The 17,619-nt window shown below is 59.1% G+C and overlaps 1 protein-coding gene and 1 long non-coding RNA gene across 6 annotated transcripts in view; both read left to right on the forward strand.

The window, feature by feature from the left end:
• Window positions 1-17,619, forward strand: part of PTPRN2 (protein tyrosine phosphatase receptor type N2) — an 814,855-nt gene that overhangs the window by 584,889 nt on the left and 212,347 nt on the right. The gene's annotated exons all lie outside the window — the stretch shown is intronic.
• Window positions 13,717-17,619, forward strand: part of LOC116625644 — an 11,312-nt gene continuing 7,409 nt past the window's right edge. Inside the window, exon 1 of the long non-coding RNA XR_004298119.1 lies at window positions 13,717-17,610. This is a non-coding gene — a long non-coding RNA (uncharacterized LOC116625644). The remainder of the gene's footprint in view (window positions 17,611-17,619) is intronic.

Consider the following 17,619-nt stretch of genomic DNA (forward strand, 5'->3'; position numbering starts at 1 on the left):
AACGTGGATCATTCGTGGCGTGACCCATCCCCCACTGGTTCGTGGTGCTTCCTTCGGCCCTCTCACTAATTTTGCCTAAAACAAGCTTCGCAGTGCAGAGAGCATGCTGGATTTCTTTGTAAATCCTTTCAATTTTCATGCCCAGATTTTCTCAGATTTGGAACATCGTCTTCAAGTAGGTGTTTGCTAGCGTTTGCGTCGGCCACTGGGGTCTCTCTTGGGATGCGTGTCCCTGCGCCCATGCACGTCTCTGCCGCACCCTCTTCGCTCCTTGTGCTTTCACGCATTGTTCCGACCCTGCAGCCGCCTGCCCCGTTGCCCCTGACCTGAATGTGACCTCCGCCCTTGTGGTGTTCACTTCTTGGCCCCTGTTCGCCTGTCCGCAGTCCATGCTTTGCCCTCATAACGTGTGACTGATTCGTTTTTGCGTCCCTGATTGCTATCACTGCGTGATGTGTGTTCCTGCGTCCCCCTGTCTCTGGCCGCCAAAGTCCTGTTTGGAAGGCGCTCTCCCAGAGGCTCTGGGCACGGAGCCTCTTCCTGTTCTAGAGCATTCTTTCGGAGGTCCCATGTTGCCGGTTCCTCTCTGGGTTCTGGCTCATTCTCAAGCGAAGGTTAGTCTTCTGACAAAGGGCAAGAAGCATGTCACTCCTGTGGCCTGTTTGCTTGCTGGTTGCGTTCTTTCCCCAGATAGGCTGCTCGGGGCGCGGCGGGGGGGGCCTTAATATTCATAGCTCCCGGAAAATGCCCACGTTCCGAAGTGTGTTTTAATCTGCTTTACTGAGGTGTAATTTACTCCTGATAAAATTCGCCCATTGGATGAGTTTTGACAAGTGTGTGCAGATCAGGATCTAAACCTCCGCCTTCCGGCTGCGCAGTACTGTGGCCTGTGGACGAGCCCCACGTCGTCCGGCTTCGTGCCGTGTGGGGCTGCTGCATGCGTGCCAAGCCCCCTTCCCGCTCTGGGCTGTCGCGCTCTGAACCGCTCCGTGTGAGGGACCCCGGGGCCGAGCACAGCTGCATGGCAACGGCTCCTGAGCACAGGTGGGCGACCCCAGCGCTCAGCCCGCCGCCCCAGTGCCTTGAGGGGCTGCGACTCGTGCAGACGCGGGAGGGGGGGCTTGGAAGCTCCAGCCGCCTCCCACAGTGCGCTCTGAGCCAGGGCAGAGGGCGGGTGAGGAGGAGACCTGCCCCCACGGTGGGAGCAGGCCCCTTCACCCAGGGCGGTGGCCCCAGGCAGCGTGGCGGGCTGTCCGTGCACCGGATGGCGGACAGCCACGAGAGGGGCACTGACCCATGCAGGGACACGCTTGTGTACACCTGGTGCTCCTTCATCGGCGCTGGGGACGCAGGGGCACCTCGTTTACAGATCGCGTGGGTCACGGACAGGCCCTGCTCGTGTCCGCGTGGTCCCTTCCTCCCGAGACGGTCTTCGTGGTCAGTGCAGGTCCTGCCACCCCACGAGCCCGGTGGCAGTCTTGCCTGCAGCCGACACCGACCCCATCCCCTCCCCTCCGCTGCGACGGGTCACTCAGCCTGTCTTTCCCTCTGTGTGCGGCTCTGGTCCTGAGCCTCCGCTACACCTGAGTTCCGGTGGAGGTGGCTGAGCTGGCAGAGACGGCCCACAGACTGGCGGATGGATGGGTGGAGCGTGGTCGCAGAACGGTTTAAAGGACCTCGGCGGGACCCGCTGAGAAGAAGTTGCAGGCTTCGGACTGTTCCAAAGTACAAGGCACTCCTCAGGCCAACGAAAGACGGGATTGTGGGGCCATCCGCCCACTTTCTGCCCCCATCAGAGACTCGTGCAGTTTCGGAGAGGCTAGTGACTTGTTGGTCCTAAAATTTCCATGTAAGAAGAAATGCAAAATACTGATTTATATCTGGAGGAAATCCCAAGTGTATTTTTTAAATACACTTACGGCTACTCAGCTTTGACACTGAACCCAAAATACGGGAGGCCACAAGCGCTGCCCTCTGCTCGTGGCCCATTACGCTTCGGCCAAAGTGTAGCGTCCCTGCCCTTCTCGGACACGTGTTCCTTCTGAAGAACCCGGGCGTGGTGAAGCCTTTTCTGACTGGTTGCCTGTGTTTCCCACTGGGGGAGGGCTGGTAACTTCTCCCTGCCACCATCGGCGTGGCCCCCGACCTGGCCGTGAGCTGTTGCTCCTTTTGATGCGGGAGGGAAGAGAGTCGCAGAAATATTCCCCACTCAGCCTTCCAATCAGCCCAAAGCCTGCACGAGACACACTCTTCTGAAAACTGGGACAGGTTGTGCATCCCCCCCATTATTCCTTTTTGAATGGTGATTTTTGTGGGATCTAGGAACAAGTGCAGTACATTTCTGGGTTTAGGAGAGCTTGAATGCATTCATCAGTCAGGATAAAGCTGACATGGTGGGTGTATCTGTCCACTCAGCTGAACCACTGAACTTTCTTGCCTCCCACCTGCTCCTCAAATTTATATTTAAAATAAAAACAAAGTATTCCGTCTCCAGTTTACAAAAAGGCAGCCATCCTTAACAAGCCCAAATGGATTAGAGCTCCTACATCAGCAGAGCCCACTTAGCAAAGTGTGGAACTGTCGCAGCCCAAGGTAATTTGCAAAACGCAGTCGCCTCTGATCAATCTGAAATAATCCTCCTGTTTATAAAACAGAACATGACTTGCAGCACCAAGCCCGACGCCAATTACACTGGTAACACCATTTTAAAGTGGCACCAGGCTGCCAAGCCGAGGGCCAGCCAGGCATCCGCGTGCAGGCTCACTGTTCCCTCTCCGCTCCTTGGGGCTGTCGGGCAGTAACTGGAGAAAAATTAATCCCGTGGTCATGGGAGCAGTTTTCACCCTCGGGAATTAGCGGAGGGAGCAGACACCGTGAGCACGCACAGCCCACTAATAATCCTGCAGGCTCTGGGCCACAGCCATCCCGACTCATGCCCTTGCAGGCAGGACCCAGGAAAGCGTCTCCTGCCCGTTTTGTCAGCAAACATGGCTCCGTGGAGTGGGGCCACCCCAGCCATCAGAGGACTCCGGCGAATCGAACCTCTGAATCGTAGGGTATTTCGCGTTTCAGTTTCAGCTCTGCAAACGGTTCCCCCCAGAGAGTCTGGTGGGACGTGCCGGGGGCTCCGCGGTGGTGTGTCTGTTACAGGCCGGGGGCTCCACGGACGTCTGGCTGCACCCAGGGGCTGCCGGGTGCTTCCCTGGTCCCTGCTCTCCGCGGGGCAGGAGGACCCGGTGCAGAACCCGGTGCAGGCAGCTTGAACAGTGCGATGGCTTCTGCAGGCTGTTGGAAACACAGCGTGGCCCCTCCCCAGGCCCCCGGTCATGGATGCTGTCCCTTTTCCGCCCCACCCGGTGCCATCGGGGGAGGAGTGGGGAGGGCACCCGAGCTGTCCGCCCTTCCCGAGGTGTCCGGCTCTTCCTTGGACACAACAACCCGCACCGGCTAGACGCAGGGAAGAAATTCCAGCCAAGCCCAGAGCGAAAGGGCTTCTTACCCCACAGGAAGCCCAGACATAGCGGGGTCACAAGGGGGGTTAATTCTGGGACCGATCCAGCTGTCCTCGTGCTTGTCCCCCCAGGGTCATAGATGGTGTGGCAGCCCCAAGCGCCCCCTCCTCCCACAGCTGGGCTCGCAGCAGAAAGGAGGGGTCTGACTTGGGTTTCTCCTTACTTATTTTGCAAATTCCAAACTTTTGAACAAGTTGAAAGAATAGTAAGATAAACACCCATTATTCTTCATCTGGATTCACCAACTGTTAGCTGTCTACTCGACATTCTTAAACCCAGACATCTGTCTGTCTGGATGGAATGTTTGCAAGTATGTTCCAGACCTTATGAAACTGCCTTGGAATTACTTACAAGCGTGTCTTCTAAGAGCCAAGACATTCTGCATCACCCCCAAAGTACAGCATCGGTGCGGTGCGCTGTGTGACCGACGGTTCAGGGCCGGGCCCCCCCCACCATCCTCATAATGCCACTCATGGCCGGCTTGTCACTTCTGTCCAGGTTCCAGTCAAGAAGCAGAGCTTTTGGTGTCACATCTCCCGCTTTTCTTTATTCTCAAGTACTCTTCCTATCTTTTAGTTTTGCTTTATTTTTGGTCTCCTAATTTTGCAGCGTGTGGTGACACGAGGCCAGGTGTCCTGGCGCCTGGTTCTTCATCTAGGTTTGTCTGTTCCCCGGTTGATTAGATTCCAAATCCGATGGAAGATGTCAGCAAGAATGAGAACACGTGGGGTCTGTCACGGGCTTCCCACTGTGTCATGTCGGGAGGTGGGTGATGTCGTTCTTCCCAGTTTGGACGATGCTAAGTATCTGTTGGTGAAGGTGGTAGATGCCACCTTACTCCTCTACAAAGACCACCTTTTTCCTTGGTCATTAATGAACGATTTGTGGGGCTTTGAGACTGTGAGACTATCCCGCTCCCCAGTTCCCGTTGGCCATGCACCTGTTTGAACAGCTAGGGTAGAGACGACGTGAGGGCAGCCTGAGGAGGGAGGTCGGGCGGGGCGTCCCTGGCTCTGAGGTGCGGGCACCGAGAAGCCAGCAGTGGGTCTCAGCCGCGGCGGGAGATTTCCGGGGGTCGGGGGCGCTGGAAACCAGGAGGGTGTTGCTGCCGGGGAGAGAGCGCGCACTGGGGGCATCGGGACGCCGTGTCTCTGGAGGAGACAGAGGCAGAGGGTCGGGGTGCACCCTGAGAGCGGCAGGGAGAGGCGGCGGCTCCGTGGCCTGGGGGCCCCCGTCTGGGCGGGGCTGCATGAGCCCAAGGCCCCTGCCTGGCGCCCAGACCAGCTCCGAGCCCGCACGTGGCCGGGGGTCAGCGCAGAGCCTGTCCCTGGCACATGGAGCTGCAGGAAAATGTGGCTGACACCCTTCTTCGTTCCGTCGCGAAGGCGCTGCGGCTGAACAATTTGGGCTACTTTGTGCATGTTTCAGTGAGTCCTCCGTAAAGGTAGCTTACCACCTTCCCTGTTATTCTTGCTGGAACCTCTAAAAACAGAGCTCCCCTGGCGTGTCCCATAACCTGCCCTCAGTTCCATAACCGAGCCCAGATCTGCGAGCGGGTTTCAAGCTCACCCGGTCACGCGTGTGGCCTTTTCCCCAGATCATGACCTGCTTGACGGGGGAACTTATGCTTGTCATTTCTAAAGACTTGGTGAATCACCAGTAAGATGAGTCTCAGTTTTGTGTGCCCACCCATTTGGTGTTTGGGAGATGCGGCCTGGACGCGTGCTGGGGTGGGGTCCTGCGATGCTTGTGTTTGGCTTTAAGTAGCTCCTCTTTATGGGAGACAGTTTATTACAGACTCTTTAAAATACATTTCTAGGGAAACAAATTCAGTCGTCCTTATTAAAAATGTATTACACATTTCAAATTAAAGCTCGGCTCGCAAGCGTGCGGCGCCTGGTCGCATCCGATGCCGGCATCAGCTCGCGCAGCACGACAGGAAGCACTCTGAAGCATTTGAAATTAAAATTGTGTTTAGTTTCAAGACAAGGATGTAATCAATTTCCCTTAGAAAATAATAAAAACCAGAACGCATAAAGAAATGTCGTTGGAAGACATAGTGATGCCATCTTTTTACCGAATCCATGACTTTAGACAACTTACCCCGGTGATCCTTTTTTGTAGTGGGCCCCACAGATAAAACCAGGCCCCATCAATCAGCTTTCTGCTGAGGGCCACCTCTCAGCTCGGACAGGGAAGTCACGGCCCGTGACCCGGACAGGTCCCCTGTAATTTGTCACCTGCTTTGCAGAAAGTTGGTAGTTGGCCTTAGATGTATGTTTGCCTGGCTTTGTTTAACTTCTCGTAAGCAGATCTTTGATTTAATTATTCATATCTGCATTAAGTGGAACCTCCATCAAGATCTCCATGAGCTCCTCTAACACGTTTCCTCTGCACCATCCTCGGTGCTGACCACACACCACAGTGGCGGGCGGCCCAGGAGCTCGTGGGCTGACAGGAGGCGCCCACCAGCGCCCAGATCAGCACCCCACGCGAGGAGAGACACCGTCCGAGGCACCGACGGGCTGGAAATGGAAGGCTATGCGGGAATGTTTTTAGGAAGCCTTCCTGCCTGAGCTGATGTTGCGGGTCAGGAAGCTCCCGCAGAGCATGTGCATTTGCTCGCCTGGTGCCCGGCCACGGGACACCACACTCGCCACGGCTGGCCTGAGCCCCCACGAGGCTGAGCTCCTGCGGCCAGGACTCCGCTCTATCCCGCGTGGCCCGCACGTGCGTGGTGACCCACAGGGAGGGAGCAGTGAGGTGGTGGGGGAGGGTGGGCGTGCGGGAGCGCCACCTGGATGGAGGAAGTTACAGATGGGCTGTGGGGTGCGGGCAGCACAGCCCCATTGCCGGGAGGGACCAGCCGGCGCCCGGTGTCCGTGGAGCCCCCTCCGCTCTGACCACCGACCGCTGTCCCCGCTGCGGGTCGATTTGCGGCTCTGGAAACCAGCTGAGACCCTGCAGAGGAGGCAGCTGGCCCTCTGATCCTTGGCCTCTGCATCTCTGCCGTGTGATGCTCGCGGGGTCTCGGCGGCGGCACCATGCACGCGTCCGGTGGTGCCACCGCTGACCCTCAGCCAGGCTCTCAGCTCAGCACTCGACATGCACTGTCCCGCCTGAGGCCTCCCGCCAAGGCTGTGAAGTCATGCCCGTTTCTCGGATGCAGAACCTGAGGCTGTGGGAGGCCGTGCACACGTCTCGGGGCACCCGGGGGGGGGCGTCTGTGGTCTTCGTGTGACCTTCACTCTAGGCGAGTCTCGTGCTACAGAAGCAGAATAGATCTGACTTCCCCTGGCGAGAACCTCCCTAGAGTCTGCATCCCCCGTCCCATCAGCTCTGACCCCACGCACGCCCGGCGTCACAGGGCCCGTGCTGGTAATGACAGGACACACGCAAGTACCCAGACACGCTGTTCTTCACGTGCCACGTGGGGATAGCAGGTGCCAAGTCTTCTTTTAGCCCAGAATATCAGGGTCCCAACTCACGTCTGAACGTGGAATCCAAGGAGGGAGGAAGTCGGGGTTACGTAACGTGCTTGAGGGCGAGCACCGAGCTACGGGGCATTTCTTGAGCTTTCGTTTCCCGGTGGGTCTTCTCGCTCTTGCTGTGTGAATGACGAGTGCACCGGGCCTGCAGGGGCCTGGGTCTCCCCCAGACTCGGAAGCAGTGAGGAGACGGCAAGGCGGCAGAAGGCGTGTGCTGGGCCCTCCTTGCTGGAGGGACTGCCAGCCCGAGGGCCTCCTCTGGGCACCTCCCAGAGCCTGTCACCCACGCTCCTGCCCCCAGGGTCCCTCCCACGCCTTCACCCTCTTGCCCTTGGGCTTTCTGTTCTTTGCCTTTCCAGAAAGGGCCATGTGCAATGATCAGGTTTGACTATATTTTCAGGTTTGGTTTAAGGAAAATAAATGGCTTGCACCTAGTAAGACCCTGTAAAAAGTCCTTGATAATTTTAAAGAGCTTTTTGTGTGTAAAGCCCAGTCAAAATACACTTGGATTTTGGATAGGATGGGTGCCGTCACCGGAGGGGAAGACACGGCTGCCTCTGGGCCGGAGGTGCCTCTCCCAGCAAGGCTCAGCGCCGACCCTTTCCCCGCGAGGTCGTGAGGCTCCCTTCTGGAGGCGGGATGGGGGGGCAGGCCCCTATGTGGTCGCGAATGGGTCAGGATGTCTAGAAAGCAGGTGGGCAGCTGGGGCTTGATCTGGAACACTCGCCCGCACACACGCATGGCTGAGGCTCTGTGGCTCCGGACCGACTCCCAGACCAGAACTTCTGGGGCCAGGAGGGACCCGGTGAGACTCCCGGTTCTCAGAGCCCCCAGCAGAGTTGCCCGGCCAGCCCCACGCAGGACAGGGACCTCACAGGGGAGGAGGAGGGGGCCAGACCTGCTCTACATGACGGGCCACGCCTGTCCAGCAGGGGCGCATGCACGCGGTGCCGGCAGGCCCGCTCTCTGAAGTGAGCTGCTTTCAGCGGTGTAGATACTGCCCTCGCGCCCGGGCCGTCCGCGCTCTAACACCGGGCCCGCGGAGCGTCTGGCTGCTTACCCGTGGGCCCCGCGGGGGTGTGGACAGGCACCCACACGGCGCAGCTCGGACGGCGAGCAAATGGGCTCAGTCCCGCGGCGCTCCCGAGCCGCGCGCATGGCAGCCATGTCCTGTGGGTCATCTCACCGCACACTCGTCACGCACCCACCAGGTCGCTACTCCCGTTCCGCGTTTCAGAGAAGAGCAGGCCTGCACGCCGGGAGGGTCGGTGAGCACCCCGCGCATGCACGGCAGGCCAGCAGCCGCAGCGCGACTGCAGCGGCAGGAAGTCTGAGCGCGGAGCCGGCCCGCGGGGCCTTGGCTGCAGGGGTCCCGCGGCCTGTGCGGCGCTGCTTGGAGCCTCTCTGGGCTCCCAGGTCTGCGGTGTCTTCACGGCTCCTTCTGCCCACCCGTATCATGTTCTGGAAAAGCTACCTGCTCATTCCCCTACCCTCCCACTGCGTGTGGGGATCACGTGGCTCCCCATCGGCGCCGAGGGTCTAGGACGCAGCATTCCTGGCCCTGGAGCTACGCTCGTCTACATGGCAGGATGTGCCCAGGACACGGGCAGGTGCAGAGAGTTTGCAGGCTGACACTCCACGTGTATATTCTCCGCCTCCCCAGGGATCTCCGTGCGTTCTGTGCAGCCACGTTTTACAGAGGGGTAAACTGAGGCATTGGGACCCCCTGCAGCTCCCGCCAGGCACTGGGTGGGTTGAGAGCGTGAGCTCTGGCCTTGCCTGGATGAGGCTTTTTCCCATCACACTGTGTACCCAGGTCTCAAACCAGCAGTGGATCCCACTGGAGGAAACTCGCTCGGCTGCTGGGGAGGTAAGGGTCTGTCCACCCACCCGTGAGGCATTTCTTTAAGCTTTTTCAGAAAAATGAACAAAAAGGGCAGTCCAAAGAAGCCACTGATCCTCTGAAACCAGTGAGAGAGGGGCAATCCCAAACCAGAGCACCAGGGTCGGGGGAGGGCAGGGCCGGCGTGCCCCAGGATCGTAGGTTCCAGGATGTCAGGGGTGTGTCCCTGGGAAAGAGCCCTGGCTGTCCCCCTCCCCATGGTGCCCCTGGTGCCTGGCACGCACACAGCCTGCGATCCGGGAGCGTCCGCAGCACAGACTGAGTTCCCTGGGCTGTGCCTCTTCAGGGAGAGGTGCGCGAACCCACCGCTGCTGCCCGGATCTGAGTCCTTTCTTGGTGCCATGGGGCATCAACCTGGCTTTGCCACCAAACAGCCCTGAGTCTGGGCATGCTGTGGCGTCTCTGTCCGCCCCCAACCATCCGTGGCGTCCTACTTCGAGTCTGCCGGAAGAACACAGAGGGGCTGTGGGAGTACCGCGAGGAGAAGGTGATTGCAGACAACCGTGGGATCCTTGAACCCTACTGATGTGAGCGTTCTTGTTGTTTTTAGGATTTTATTTATTTATTTGACAGAGAGAGAGAGAGCACGAGCAGGGGGAGAGGCAGGGGGAGAGGGAGAAGCAGGCTCCCCGCAGAGCAGGGGACTCGATCCCAGGACCCCGGGATCATGACCTGAGCCGAAATCAGAGTCAGTTACTTAAATGACTGAACCACCCAGGCGCCCCTTGTTGGTTTTTACTCTTTAGAAATGTTGATAGACGTGTTAGGGTTGGATTTGGGGCAGTATTTAGGTCCAAACCCTCCGAGCCAGCCAGCATGATCAGAGAATACGGTAACCTCGGAACGCCACGGTGGCAGCGCATCGCGGAGACCCAAAGCCTGCTGTGACAGAACGGCCCCACAGGTCCTCCTCGGTGGAAGATGCCTGTTGCTGGCGTCACGGGAGACAGATCACGTCTTTAAAACCCTCAGAGGGGCCCGGGCGCCGAGCCGGCTAACACGGACCCCTGTGGCATCACGTGTGTTCTTGAACACACGCATGGAGGGTGCGTGCGGGCACCGAGCTTCGTGAAAACCAGCCTTGGCTTACTCCGGTGTCCCACAATCTCAAGGCTATCTTTGACTTCCCAAAGCTGGGCCCCACCCGGTCCATGGGATGCCCGGGTCCTGCCCCTGCTGCATCAGGACTCACCATCCTGGCTCCCAAGTTTTAAAGGGGGGACAGTAATGTGCGTGGCGCAGATCATGCCAGGCAGGCAAATGAATGGTACGTGTTGCACCTGCTGCGGTGTTGTTCTTTGTGGGATTACATCAACCCTCGCACACACAGGAGACGGATGCACAGGACAGCGTTCCGTAGCCCTGCCCACACCTGAACCGTGGAGAGCCAAGAGCGTTTCACAGTGAAGCTACTTTTTGTTTCCCGGGGCCTGGAGATCCCCCGAGACAGCGCCTGGGAGCGAGACAGGACCGCGGGGAAGGGAAGCGGGAAGGGGCGGCCAGGCCGGCGCCTCGCCTGCAAAGCCTGCCAAGCCCAGAGGGGCCGCGGCCTGGGCCCCGTCACAGAGAGCCCCGAGCTCCCCGCTAGCGTCCGCCCCCGCGGTAAACCAAGACACGGCAGCGTGGGGCAGGGCTCTCCACTCGCGCTCTTGACAGGGAAGCGTTCGCAGGTGTGGTTTGGAAACTGACTTGGCATTTTGACGTATTTGAGAGGATAATCCATTTACTGGTAAACAGACGTGATTTAGTCAGGATTAGTGTGACTGAGTGTGACAGAAAATCCAAAATAATAGCGGCTTCAACAGCTAGAGACTTGTTTTCATTTCATGGGGAGAAGAAAGAAGCCGGCCACAGACAGCGCAGAGCGGTGTGGCCCTGAGAAGCTGGAGCTGCCGGGGCCGCATGCCGGCGTGGTAGCCGGGGCGGAGGAAGCGTGCGCCTCCCCCCTGCGAGACTGCGTGCAGGACTCACTTGTGCCCCGCAAGCCAAAGTCAGGTGCGCGTCAGCCGTGACCGTGGCTGGGAGATGTGCCTTCTGGGGGCTCGTGGGCCAGCTGAAGACCCGGGCTTCCCAGGAAGGGGAGCACAGCAGAGGGGGTGGGGAATAACCCTTGTTTTCCCCGGGCCAAGTGGCCTGGAGGTAGGGGTGCGGTGGGTCGGGGCCCCAGGGACACGTCCAGGACGGCGGTCAGGTCACGGGACCCCAGGTCCTCCCAGTGCAGCTCAGGGCCTGTGCACTCGGGCAGTCTGCTGCCTGAGTGGCCCCAGCCCCCGGGGCAGCCCGGTCCGAAGTTTGCCCCCACCGCACCACCCCTGCGCCAGGCAAGGTGGAAGGGAACTTGGGGCTCTTTGGAGCCTAGCAGCCAGCGTCACGTGCAAGCTCTCCTCCTGCCGCTTGTCCGCGAGCTTCTGACCTCACCTCACCGTCCGGGACAGGAGGCAGCCTCCCCGGCCTGCTCTGTGGAGTCCCGGCCCCTCAGCCCACCGTGGGCTTGCAGGGCCCATGTGGCTATGCTCATGGGCCGGCAGCAGATTCCCGGGTCCGGGCGGAGCGGCACGCACCCTGCCGGGCACACCTGTCCTCGGGAAGCCTGCAGCCTGTGGGAACAGGACGGTCACACAGCCTCTCTGCCCTTAATATCCCAAGACAGACTGCCGAGTCACGTCCCGGCTCCAGGGCAGAGACCCATCTGTAAGCCTGACGGGGAGCCCGCACACCAACACCGTTCTTGTGCCGACAGAGACTTGTGGTCAGCTTCTACTCTAAGTGCAGCCGGTGGGCGCCACGCACCAATGCCAGGGACAGACGGACAGAAAATCTCCCTTGGTGGCAGAGCTGTCTCGGTTCCTGGGGGTTCAGGGCCTTGTGCTCTGTCTGCTCAGCATTGCTTGAGTCCGTCCAGCCGTCCATCTCTGGAGAGGGCAGAAAGAGAAAAGTGGTGCCGACGTCTCTCCCTGCCCCACACCCAGGGCCCCCAGGAAGAAGCTGAGTGAGGGCCTGACGCACCCCCTCAGCCCTCAGAGGAATAGGCTGCTGAGGGCTTGCAGCCCCTGGACCATTTCCACCGCAAGGAAAAGCTTGATGTAACTAAAACCTGTGTCTCAGAACATCAAGCCCCTGACTGTTTAAGGCAGACTGGACATCCAGGCTTTGAAAAATTCAAAGGAATGCTAGTCACGGAGTGAAAGAAAAATCTGGAAACTTAATCAGTCCTCAGATGTCATAGGAATCATATGCACTAACCAGTAACCTTGGGGGGTAGGCACCTGAGACCACAGTGCTTGGGAGGAGGAGAACCCTGGGGCCCCCAGGGCTCCAGTTCTAGGCGGGGTCTCCATATCGAGTGGACGGTGGGTGGAGCCCAACCATTCTGAGTGGAGTCTGGGTCCCCCCACCTGCCTCGTGGCCTCGGGGGAGCTGTCCAGTGCCTCTCCGCAGGGTCGTGCGACTCTGATGGGGCCACACATGTAAATAAGTGGTGCACAGTGGTGCTCAGCATGTTGGGGTCTCTTCCCTTCCTGCACGGCCCTGAGCGGCAGCGTCTGATGCCACTTCCCCCACGTACAGTTGCTCAGAACATGCCTTCGCTCTCACCTTTCCTGCTACCACGTGTGGGATGATGAATGACCCCAAGACGGCGCTCAGGAATCGTGGGAACCTCAGATGCAGAAACACCCATGGGGTCTCTGTGAATGCCTCATAGTCCCCTCCATGTTGGTTGGCCTGGCTCCAGGTCAAAGTGTGTGTGTGTGTGTGCGCCGGTGCTTGTATGTGTGTGTATGCATGTATGTGCATTATGTGCAGGGTTATGTATGTTCATGCGTAAATGTGTGCACGGGTGCATGTGTGTGCATGTGTGTGCCAGTGCATGTATGTGTGTGCATGCATGTATGTATGTGCAGGTGCGTGTATGTACAGGTGATGTGTGCAGGTGCTTGTGTGTGTGCATGTATGTGCATGTGTAAATATGTGCACAGGTGCATGTATGTGCGTGTGGGTGCATGTGTGTGCTGGTGCATGTATGTGTGTGTACAGGTGATGTATGTGTGTGTATGTGTGAATGTGTGCGCATGTGCATGTATGTGCATGTGTAAATGTGTGCGCAGGTGCATGTGTGTGTGTGTGTGCCGGTGCTTGTATGTGTGTGTATGCATATATGTGCATTATGTGCAGGGTTATGTATGTTCATGCGTAAATGTGTGCACATGTGCATGTGTGTGCATGTGTGTGCCAGTGCATGTATGTGTGTGCATGTATGTATGTATGTGCAGGTGCGTGTATGTGCAGGTGCATGTACATGTGTGTACAGGTGATGTGTGCAGGTGCTTGTGTGTGTGTGCATGTATGTGCATGTGTAAATGTGTGCACAGGTGCATGTATGTGCGTGTGGGTGCCTGTGTGTGCCGGTGCATGTATGTGTGTGTACAGGTGATGTGTGTGTGTGCATGTGCGTGTGTGTGAATGTGTGCACATGTGCATGTATGTGTGTGCATGTATGTATGTATGTGCAGGTGCATGTGTGTGTGAATGTGCATGCAGGTGCATGAGGTGCATGTATGTGTGTCTGTGCAGGTGCATGTACGTGTGTGTACAGGTGATGTGTGCAGGTGCTTATATGTGTGTGTGCACGTATGTGCATGTGTAAATGTGTGCGCAGGTGCATGTATGTGCGTGTGGGGTGCACTGTGTGCCAGTGCATGTGTGTGTGTGTACAGGTGACGTATGTGTGCGCATGTGCATGTATGTGCGTGTGGGGTGCACGTGTGTGCCGGTGCATGTGTGTGTGTGTGTACAGGTGGTGTGTGTGTGTGAATGTGCATGCAGGTGCATGTATGTGCAGGTGCGTGTACATGTGTGTACAGGAGATGTGTGTGTGCAGGTGTACGTGAGCCCATGTCCAGGTCACAGGGAACAGGGCATCCCACCGCCTCCCCTCTCTGTCCATCCAGCAAACTCTGCTGACACGTCTGTGCGGTCAGAGACAGCGGAGGGAAAGGATTTCTGACAAGGGGTACAGACGCCCTGCAGGACAGTTGCACCCCTTCTCCCCGGCAGCTCTCACTGCCTCTTCAGGACCGCGCACAGCCAGCCCCGCCCCTTCCCACACACCCTCAGAACAGCTGCAGGGGTGAAGGCGGAGTGGGTCAGGTGGGCCGTCACAGAGGCCCCACAAGGTCAGATCTGCCAGCCCGTGCGAGACCGAGGAGCATGCGTCTGTGTTGGTTCCTCCCCACGCTCCCTCTGCATGTGCCCTGAAGTCCTCCCAGCCGTGTGCTCGCAGTGTGAGTGTGGCCTCAGTCCAGGGCCTGCCGACGGGGCGGCCACGTTTCCCTCACGCGCACACATGCATCTGAAGTGCACTACGGGCTTCAAGCCTCTGGGGGCAAACAGAGGAGGTTTGGGGCTGGAAGTGCTGCCAGAAGGCACTCTGCCCTGCCTGCGTGGAACCAAGGCTGGACGTTGGGCCCATGGACAGGGAGGAGCAACCCCTCGAGAGCGCCAAGTGCTTGTGTGCTGGTTCTCACAGTGGGTCCCCAGACCAGCAGTACCAGCATCGCCTGGGAACTGAGAGCAGTGCAGACCCGGGGCCCCTCCCCAGACCCAACGATGGAGAAACTCTGGGGTGGGCCGGGCCATCGGCGTTTCAACAAACCTCCATGACTCTGACTCACAATCGGGCCAGGACCACCAGAGAGTGTGCTCGAGGTGTAGGCCGCCACGTGGGGACAGACCTGGCATGTGGTGTGGTCACTGCAGGAGCACTGAGACCATGTCATCCCTGGGGGCACACAGCCCCTCTGAGGGGCACAGTCTCCATCTGGGGTCAGCATGCCCCTCTTGAAACACCCACCAAGCCCCCCTGGGCTTCCTATCTGCCTGGCTGGCACCCTGTCCCCCGGGCAGCTGCCCCCTGCAGCTCGGTTGACGCCATGCACCATGCCCCAGGCATCTGCACCTTCCTGTGTGAACATTTCGGTTGTCCCGCCTTCTAGGGCAACATTCACACAATGGTCATCAATGTCATGTTGATTTTCCTAGTTAGGCTCCCAGGCTTCTCGAATATTCTGCTATCACCCACTATATCCACTAAGAATGCTCTCGGCTACAAGTAATGGAACCTGAGTGAGCGATGAAGACAGTCTGTTGTCTCTCACACGAGGTGACCCACGGGGGCAGCCGAGCTGAGCTGCCACGTCTGATCTCCCCGTTGCTTCGCCTTCCCGAGCGTCCGCGAACACAAGACATCTCTCTGGTGCTTTGTGTCACATCTACCCCACACGCCAGGAAGAACGAGACCCTGGCTGGGATCCCGGACAAGCAGAGCCGCTGTCAACAGAGACTCGGCCGGAACGGGGCCACACAGCCGCGCCCCCTGCAAGGGCAGCTCCAGGAGTGGGGGCGGTCGTGACCGCTGAATCCGCGCCCGTGCCCAGAGCTATGCCCACGGCTGCCTCAGCGCGGCTGGGATCTGTCAGCGGGCAGGGAGGGGCCGCTTCCCCCAAATCCTATCCCTGGGGTCCGGGCAGTCAACTGCCGGGGTCTGCCCTGTGTCTGCGGCAGGTGCGAGGCCACCGGGTAAAGGCGCGTCTCGGGAGCAGTTTCGTTGTGCTGGCCTCTCCATCTGGGCAGGTGCTGGGGGGTCTGGTGAGCCGTCCTCCCTTCCCGGCCAGATCAATTCTTGATTGATGGCACCTCGCCTCGACACCCTTTCCCCACAAAGAGGGAATTCGGGGTTTTACTTAAATAAGCCATCTGAACACATGTACGTGAGATCAAAGAAAGAAGCAGAAATGCCTGTGCTGGGGGAGGGGAGGGCGGACAGCCGTGAGATCGATGTTGTGACCCCGCACGTGGCACCTCTCTGCATGCGGGAGCCCCGGTGCCCCCCCACCCCGGCCACGTCTGGTGCCTCTTGCAAGTGCATCCTTGGGCACAGGCCTTCCATCTCCACCAGCTTCCTGCGCGCGGCAAGCTCCGGGCATCGGTCCGTCCCATGGGGCATCCGAGCGCGTGGGGAACCGCAGGTGGGGGGGGCCATGCATGGGCCCACGCAGCGTGGACTTAGCGCAGCATGCTTAGTACCTGTGGACCGATGATAAGAAATCCAGCGCGGCGTCTGAACCCAGGGGCATTTCCCATCACAGACGGAGAGGCGGAGCCTTGAGGTCACAACTTGGGAGCATTTACAGCCAAAATGTGCATATTTGGTTGTCTGCAAATTAGATTTCATTCTAAAAGGAGCCAGTCCTGCTCTGGAACAACGTTAAGTCCGTTATATTTGTTTGTAAAGCAAATTTTCATTCAAGAAAATATATCCCCTCAGAGCAGAAAGCGTTCTGACAGGACACCGTCATGGTGGCGGTCAGCGCGGGGCAGGCTGGACGCGCTCGGGCTCCAGGGCCTCCTGCCCTCCTCCTGTCCTCCCCCACGTCCGCACCCCAGCCCTGGCTCCCACCTGCTGGTAGCTGCAGCAGTGAGCGGGGATCTAACATCTGTGTGGACGCGGAAGTTGGTTGCGTTTTCCGAGCCACAGCGGCTGGATGACCTTCACGTCAAGAGGTGAGAGGCAGCTGGAGATCCCGAGTGCAGACTGCTCAGTGGGCTCCGGGGACGGAGGCTTCCGAGCCGGGAAATGTGCGGCGTGAGCCGTGTGACGTGAAGCAGGGTTTGCTTTGCTTGATGAGCCTCGAGTTTTGTGCAGGGTGCACATTTCGGCGCCGGTGGAATGAGGAAGGCGGATGGGCAGTTGCTGGGAGTCCCTCCTGCTCTGGAATCTCGGGAGATCTGCTCACGGCGCAGGAAGTGGGGAGGGGCTCTCCCTGCTGTCCTCCCCAGCTGCCGGGGCGCCGCAGGGAGAAACAAGCCACACATCAGTGGTTCGTTCCAGACGCCTGGAGTGGGGCCAGCCGGGACCCCGCGGTTCCAAGCTTTAGCCACACATCTCTGCCTTTCTTCATTTCCCAAGTTCAGTGTCCTCCCCACCCACCCGGGAGCACGGCGCATTCACCGCCCCGGTTCTCCCAGCCCCTCTCCCCTGCATGCGCCGCCTGCACAGACTTCCCTGGCACGGGCCTCCCTGTGGAGCCGCTTTGGTGAGTCTCCGGCTCTGCCGCTTTGGGCCGTCTCCAGCAGCCCATCTGCAGGAAGCACCCTGTGTCTCAATCGCCCCCAACGACAGGCAGGGGGTTTTTGAGGAAGGCCCCACGACTGACCCTGGCCAGGCCCTGAGCATGCGCTGCACCAGCATGAGCTCCACTCGCCTCCACCGGCTCAGAGAAAGGGGGGCCGTGCCGTTCCCCAGACACAGAGAAGACCTCCCAAGCCCCTGCACTGGTGTGTGCTGGGCTTCGACCCCGTCTTCTGACTTCCAAGCCCAGTTTCAGAATCTCTGGCTCAGCCTCCAGTCTCTAGGGGCCTGTGGAAAATTGTCCTGAGAGGGTTGCTTTGGCGCTGGCGGAGATTTTCCTTTAAAAAATGATGAGGTCTGTGCCTCGGACATGCTGTGCAGGACGCACTTAACCGTCCCCTCCCAGGAGGCCCAGCCACCAGTGCCGTGGTGGACAAGCTGGCAACCAAGCTGAGAAGGTGCCAGCCTGCACCCCAGAGAGGTCTGCACCCCGGAGAGGTCTGTACCCAGAGAGGTCTGCACCCGGAGAGGTCTGCTCCTGGAAAGGTCTGCACCCCGGAGAGGCCTACAGCTGGAGAGGTCTGCACC

This window comes from Phoca vitulina, unplaced genomic scaffold, assembly GCF_004348235.1.
Source record: "Phoca vitulina isolate PV1807 unplaced genomic scaffold, GSC_HSeal_1.0 scaffold80, whole genome shotgun sequence".
In the NCBI taxonomy this organism is placed as follows: domain Eukaryota; kingdom Metazoa; phylum Chordata; class Mammalia; order Carnivora; family Phocidae; genus Phoca; species Phoca vitulina.